The sequence below is a fragment of the Amphiprion ocellaris genome, chromosome 11 (assembly GCF_022539595.1).
Source record: "Amphiprion ocellaris isolate individual 3 ecotype Okinawa chromosome 11, ASM2253959v1, whole genome shotgun sequence".
NCBI classification, from domain to species: Eukaryota; Metazoa; Chordata; class Actinopteri; family Pomacentridae; genus Amphiprion; species Amphiprion ocellaris.
Window position 1 is genome coordinate 32,844,067 of NC_072776.1, and position 7,935 is coordinate 32,852,001.

The following is a 7,935-nucleotide window of genomic DNA, read 5'->3' on the forward strand; positions in this document are numbered from 1 at the left end:
TGTATAAAACCTGTTGAAGCCACAAATTGAAGTGGTGCTACAGTGGAGCTTAAAAAAATGCATAATAAATCTGCACCTTTGTGTTAAATTGGAAGATATAATAATGAATTGTTGCTATCTGGTTAGCTCGTAGTCTTTGTCTTTTAAAGCCACAGGAGGCTCTTCTCCAAATGTGCCGATGTGGTTCAATAACTGCAGCAGCTGGATGCGAACCTCCAGCGGTTTATTTATTAGGAGATACGGAAACTGTTTTATGCTCGCTCATACAACACATTTAAGAGCATGTGTGTGTGTGTGTTTGTAGCGCGAAGGAGAATGAGTCGAGTGTGTGCGTTGTCGTCCATATGGCGAGCACACCGAGGCGTTCTCCAGCGTCACATATAGTACAACATGTTGGTTTAATTACACAGGAAGTGGAGCCTTGTGACACTCCGCTTATTTACGACGTGTTGTGGCCATTTACATCTGAAGCATCCGCAGAGGGGGAAGTCCAGGGCAGCAGTTAGGCAGGAATTCAACCACTGGTGTCGGGAAAACACTCGGCTAACAGTAAAGACCATCAAAACACAAACAAATGCATTGAAAAAACGGATTATTTAGGGGTTTTAGTGCTTATTTTTATGCACAGGTGAGTTTGACTACCAAGGAAGTTCAACATGATAACATGAAGGTGGTTTTCAACTTTGTCAACTCAGACTTTCTGCTTCACATAAAAAAGGAAAGTTTAACGTTTCATGTGACTCATCTTCTGCACAAAATGAACCAATCGTCTCCTACTTCAGTCAAGGTTCATGTTCAGTTCAGGTTCAAGAACTTTTTTAAAAATTTGGTGAATTGAGGTGGAATGACCCATTTCGTTGTCTTAGTACTTAACAGTAAAGTCAAAGAAGTGCAGTGTAGATTAAAGCTGTTTAGTCATAAAATAAGAGCAAAAATATATCCCAAAAGATTAATTGAACCAAAAGAGGAAGCAAAGCTTTGTTTGTAGACGATAATTAAGTCATTACTAGAACTTTGCAGAATGTTTTAGGAGCAACAAGTAAAACAATCTAGCTGGGTTCCTGCATTGTTTTTGAAGAAATGAAGTGTAAATAAAAGCTGTTAAGTCATAAAATAGATGCAAAAAATCTCCAAACAGACAAATTGAACAAAAAGAGGAGACAAAACTGTGTATGTAGATGTCAATTAAACATTACTAGAACTTTCTTATTTATATAACAAAAGAAAAATTGGCTGCAAACACAAGAATTGCAAAATCGGAATACAATCTTTAGAAGACAATAAAATATTTTTGCTCTCAATTTCTCTATATCCAAGGCATATGGAATTAGGTAGTGAACAAAAAGCATGAAATAAATCAAAACATGTTTTAGATTTTAGATTCTTGAAAGTAGCCAACCTTGTCTTTGTTTACTTCTTTGTACACTCTTGGCCTTCTCTGAATGAGCTTCATGAGGTAGAACCTGAAATGGTTTTCACTTCAGAGGTGTTCCTAGTCAAGGTTCATTTGTGGAATTTCTTGCCTTCTTAATAGGGTTTGGACCATCAGTTGCGTTGTGCAGAAGTCAGGTTGGTCCACAGTTTACAGCCCTATTTGACAACTGTTAGAATCCATATAATGGCAAGAACCAATCAGCTAAGAGAAACAATAGTCCATCATTGCTTTAAGAACTAAAGGTCAGTCAGTCCGGAAAACTGTAAAAATTTTGAATGTATCTCCAAGTGCAGTCACAAAAACCATCAAGCACTACGACCAAACTGGCTCACATGAGGACCTCCCCAGGAAAGGAAGACCAAGAGTCTCCTCTGCTGCTGAGGAGAAGTTTATCCGAGTCTCCAGCCTCAGAAATCACAAGTTACCAGCAGCTCAGATTAGAGCCCAGATAAATGCCACACAGAGTTCTAGTAGCAGACACATCTCTACATCAACTGTTCAGAGGAGACTGAACCAATCAGGCCTTTATGGTCAAATAGCTGCTAAGAAACCACTACTAAGGAAAAGCAACAAGCAGAAGAGATTAGTTTGGGCCAAGAAACACCAGGAATGGACATTAGACCAGTGGAAATCTGTGCTTTGGTCTGATGAGTCCAAATCTGAGATCTTTGGTTCCACCGACCCAGAAGAGGTGAACTGATGGTCTCTACATGCATGGTTCCCACCATGAAGCATGGAGGAGGAGGTGTGATGGTGTGGGGGTGCTTTGCTGGTGACACTGTTGGGGATTTATTCCAGATTGAACCAGCATGGCTACCACAGCACCCTGCAGTGACATGACATCCCATCAGGTTTGGTTTAGTTGGACCATCATTTATTTTTCAACAGGACAATGACCCCAAACACACCTCCAGGCTGTGGAAGGACTATCTGACCAAGAAGGAGATGATGGAGTGCTGCTTAGATCAGATGACCTGGCCTCCACAGTCACCTGACCTAAACCCAATCTAGATGGTTTGGGATGAGATGGACCACAGAGTGAAGACTAAAGGACCAACAAGTGCTCAGCATCTCTGGAACTCCTTCAAGACTGGTGGAGAACCTTTTCAAGTTCTACCTCATGAAGCTCATCCAGAGAATAACAAGAGTGTGCAAAGCAGTGATCAAAGCAAAGAATCAAAACTTCAAAACATGTCTTGACTTATTTCACACTTTTTTGTTTACTAAATAATTCCATATTTGTTCATTCATAGATTTGATGCCTTCAGTGAGAATCTACAATGTAAATTGTCATGAAGATAAAGACAAACCATTAAATGAGAAGCTGTGTCCATACTTTTGACTGGTAATGTATATTAAAACAGGTTCAAACTGACAAAATAAAGGAGTTATTTATTGCTTTCTTTTTTCAAAACAGATAATTGGAAACCAACACAAGAATCGACCAGATGTTCAGCTTGCTCTACAGTAACATAATGCAGCACTGAGATTTAATTTTACATTAAATTGTGCTTTTGACACCAAAAACTTAACCATGATTAGGATGTTTATTGGTTTATAGACTCAGTAAGGACAAAACAGTATTAAATGTGTTTAAAATGAATAAAACTGGGCCTCCGTCCGCCCTCTGACCTTAAACTAACCCTGCAAAACCCTTTCTAAAAGTGGTTTAGCTGAAGTAGGAAGCCGTCCGTCGACACCGTCTGTCCTCGCTGTAGCCTAAACAGTGATTATGTCCATCAGTGGGGCAGCAGCTAATGGAGGCGGCAGAGCTGAGGGCTGGTTCTGCTCTCTGTTGTCATTTTCAGGAGGCCGATCTGGGTAATGGTGTTGTAATTGGCTTTAAGTGGATTAGGGTGGCGAGGCTCTGGCCCGGAGGCTGCAGTCCAAACACAACCTGTTGCCGTGGCAGCGACTGAGGACTCAATCTGGACCACAGACCATCCTGCCGACAGTCACTGTTAGGACACAGCTGAAGGTTCAGTTAAACAGACAATAAGATCACACCTGCTCCACTAAAACTACTGCTGAGGTTCCCATAGCAACCACTTTGTTTGACTGATGTTTGGGAAGACAAACAGAAAAAAAAGTGATTTACTGGATCACAACTATTCAGATTAAGTGTTGTCGGGTGTAGTATGCAGTTTTCACCATATAAAGCTGATATATGAAGCTACATCTGCATTTGTCAGGGAAATAAACTGTCAGAAATAACTGATTATACATAATCAGGGAGATTGATAATAATAAGAATGAAAATTCTGCTGTCAAAGTGTATAATTAAACAAACGCGGACAAAAAACTTTTTTGAAATGTCTTTGTGTTTATGTTTTGTATTTGGTTTTAATCATTTCATCATCATATTTTTTACTCTATGACTGATGGTTTTATCATTTTAATGCAGTTAATTTAATTTAATTTTTAACATCATATTATTTGTCTATGAGTGATGAGGATTTATTATTTTAATCTATTAAATTTAATTAATTTTAGATTTTTTTATTCTATGTCTGATGATTTTATTATTTTAATATTTTACATTTTAATCAGTTTCATTTTATCATCATTTTTCATCTATTTCATTAAATTTTATTTCAGTTTATCATATTTTTTCATCTATGACTGATAATTTGATTATTTTAATTTTTTTTCTATTTCATCATCTTATTTTTTGTCCTTGACAGGTGATTTTGATTTTTTAAAATCTATTTCAAATTTTCATTATTTCTTTTTAATCTGTGACTGATGTTTTTATTACTTTAATACGACAATATAATTTTAATTAATTTCATTTTATTGTCTTAATTTTTGTCTGACTGGTGATTTTATTATTGTAATCTGATTTATTTTTTATTTCAGTTTATCATTTTTTTTGTCTATGACTGAGAATTTTATTATTTTTATTTTATTTTGTCATCATATTTTTTGGGGTCAGTGAGTGATGATTATATTTTAATCAATTTATTTCTATTTCATTTTAGATTTTTTTGTGTGACTGATGATTTTATTATCTGTTTAATTTCATTTCATTGACATATTTTTTGTTGAACAGATGATTTTGTTGTTTAAATCTATTTAATTGAAATTATTTCAATTTATCATCATATTTCTAGTCAGTGAGTGATGATGATTTTATTATTTGAATCTATTTATATAAATTTTATTTCATTTTATATCATTTTATCGTCACTTTCCCCGGTCCGTGTACGGATCTGGTAATTGGATTTTCAGTTCTGAAACGGGTATTGAAAAACAAAAAACGGGTGGTTATTGGATTTTCGTTTTAAAATACAAAAATTAAAATTGAAATACAAGGCGTTTTTCCTTTTCATGATCAAAAAGGGATATACGTTTTTTTTTTTTGTTTTTTTTTAAATGCTTTGATTTTCGTTTAATATTTAGAATAATAAGAAAGTAATGTCAGTAAGAGAGAAACGAAAAAAGGTCCGTTTTTTTCATTTTCTGAGACCGGAAGTGGTCATCAGCAAGTGTGGAGCCAAACAGAGTACGGTGCATGGACTGTACATACATTTTTTTTTCGTTAGTTTTCATGGTCAAAATGAGAGATCAGGTGGCTGATCCTAAAATAAATCAATATTGATTTTTTTTAATAGAGCGTTAAAGTTTTGCGAAGCCAGGGGGCGGGACTACTTGACAGTCTGGTCTGGAATGATTGACAGGTCCTATGGAGGAAGCAGCAGAGACTCTGCTCTCCTCGTTTGGATTAATTCTGATATAATAACTAGTAGTTTATTTATCAGTGGAGCAGCAGAACATTTTCCACAGACAGTTTTTCTGCCCGTTGGCTTGTTTTAACCAGTTTTCTACCTCCGGCTGATTCTATCAGCAGACAATGAAAGGACTCTGATAGTTTGGTAAGTTAATGTTTATTTTCGTATCGGTGCCGCTTTTAATGCACTTTATATGCAGCTTTAGTGTCAGATATAATGTGTGCCATGCACTCCAGATGTTGGTGGAGTTTATTTCTGTGTGTGTTGACCAGAGAAGAAAGTTAGTATCCAGTAAATATTAGCTTTAATGTTAGCGATGCTAACCGAGCTAGCTGCTCAGTAGTAGCCTGATTAAAGCTAACGTAGCATCAAGCTAACGATGTTTGTGTGAGTTTCATGTAAACAGCTGAAGTGTGTTGTGTTCCTGTAATGTGGTTCATTAAGTTCATAAAACCGTGGCTGGTTGACGTTAATGTAATGTTCAGGAAACTTAAATGTGATTAAAACAGTAACGTTAATGTTCTAGTTGTCAGTAATCAGCTTTAATTTGACACTAAAACAGACTCTGATAGTTTTAAATGACATCAGTTTCATTAATTTGTTGAAAATTGTCTCATTTGTTGTTGTGATGTTGCTGCTGATTCATTAAAAGCAGATGATCCGTGTTGAAGATACGTTTAGTTCTAGTATCAGAAGTACAAGAAGGAAAATGGAAGTTTAGTTCTGCTACATCAAAGATTTCAGGATTAAAATAACTAAATGAGTCTTTATGCCTCAAACTTTATTTTGCAATAAAGAAATAATGAAATAATCACAGATAATAAAAATATAAATAGCAGAGAAAACCTGAGAGAATAATTTCCTGAAAAGTCTGTGAAGGAAAAGCAGCTTTTTATCCTGAAAGATCAGAATCGGCTCAAACATCTGCATCTGACAGCATCAAGTCAACCAGAAAGAAAAGAAAAAAGAAAATGACTTCTTTCTCATCACATCTGTTCCGCTGCTCACAGTCTGCTGCTGCTCACATTCTTCACATTTATAGTCCACTTTTAAAAGTTCAGCAGACAGGTGCTCTGCTTTGGACTGTGATGATGTCGTTGGTGATGTGGAGAGTGAAGTTTCCGTTTCACCCACAGCGTGCTTTAGGGCAGCCGGGTCGGACTTGATGTTTGAAATACTGACCGACAGCTCAGATTTAACTGTCTGTAGTTCCGTTTTGATGGGTATTAAACTTTCTTTCAAAGCCGCCAGGAGCTGGGTCTTTAAAATAACCGCCGTCTCGTTACAGAGTGAAAGTAGCAATTCCTCCTTAAGGTCAGAGATTGCAGCATCTGAGGGCCTCTTCAAAAGAAGACGTAGTTGATGAAGGCGTTCTGGAGCAGGACCAGAAAGACCACGACCAAGCAGCCTTGAGATCTTAGGCAGCATCTCCCTCAGGTGGGTGTCAGCGGTGTTCACGGTCAGGTCTGTGGTAATCCCGTCAAAAAACAAAACAGAAAAAAATCTAGATTATAAATCAACATGTAACCAAAGCACTCTGTGTATAATGCCATAGTATAGGATGTAGTTCAGAAAATGTCAAAGTATAGTATACTTTTCAAGAATAACATAGTATGGCCTGTAGTTCATAGTATAGCATGTCGGCAAAAAAAAACCCCATAGATTATTATGTGGTTCAAAAAGTGCAAAATGATAGGATGTTGCCTAAAATTGTCATGTATGATATGTGGTTTAAAAAAAGTCATAGTACAGTATATTTTCAAAATAGCATGTTTTTCAAGAACACATCAGAGTATAATATGTCGTCTAAAAAATGCCATAGGATAATATTTCATTGCACAAGTAAAAGTATAGTAATTTTTAAAACTGTTCAAACTCTTACAATATGTTGCTAAAAAACAAAAAAAACTAAAAAAAAAAAAAAAGTTATAGTAATATGTCAATTTAAAAAGCCTATAGTAAAGAGTGTCGCCCAACAAACGTCATAGTATAGCATGTCGCTCTAAAAACGTCATAGTATAGCATGTCGCTCTAAAAACGTCATAGTATAGCGTGTGGCTCTAAAAACGTCATAGTATAGCATGTCGTCCAAAAAACGTCATAGTATAGCATGTCCCTCTAAAAACGTCTTAGTATAGCATGTTGCTCTAAAAACGTCATAGTATAGCATGTCGCTCTAAAAACGTCATAGTATAGCATGTCGCTCTAAAAACATCATAGTATAGCATGTCGCTCTAAAAACATCATAGTATAGCATGTCGTCCAAAAAACGTCATAGTATAGCATGTCGCTCTAAAAATGTCATAGGATAGCATGTCGTCCAAAAAACGTCATAGTATAGCATGTCACCCAAAAAACGTCTTAGTATAGCATGTCCCTCTAAAAACGTCTTAGTATAGCATGTTGCTCTAAAAACATCATAGTGTAGCATGTCGCTCTAAAAACGTCATACTATAGCATGTCGCTCTAAAAACGTCATACTATAGCATGTCGCTCTAAAAACGTCATAGTATAGCATGTGGCTCTAAAAACTATAGTTTAGGCCAAAATTCATGATGATTTTTTTTTTCAAAGAAAACCTTTCTGGAGTGTTTTTCACGGCCTACTTTACATTATTTCATCATATGGCACGTTTTTACAACATGTTGAAAAATCGCATTTTTTTTCGACATAGTATACTATGGCGTTTTTTTTGCACCAAAATTCATGATGATTTTTTTTTCAAAGAAAACCTTTCTGGAGTGTTTTTTATGGCGTCCTTTACATTAT

General features: G+C 36.1%; 1 long non-coding RNA gene across 1 annotated transcript in view; it reads left to right on the forward strand.

Moving 5' to 3' along the window:
- Window positions 1–5,641: 5,641 nt before the first annotated feature.
- LOC129349989 (uncharacterized) overlaps window positions 5,642–7,935 on the forward strand; it is a 5,645-nt gene continuing 3,351 nt past the window's right edge. The window contains exon 1 of the long non-coding RNA XR_008603173.1: window positions 5,642–6,603. This is a non-coding gene — a long non-coding RNA (uncharacterized LOC129349989). The remainder of the gene's footprint in view (window positions 6,604–7,935) is intronic.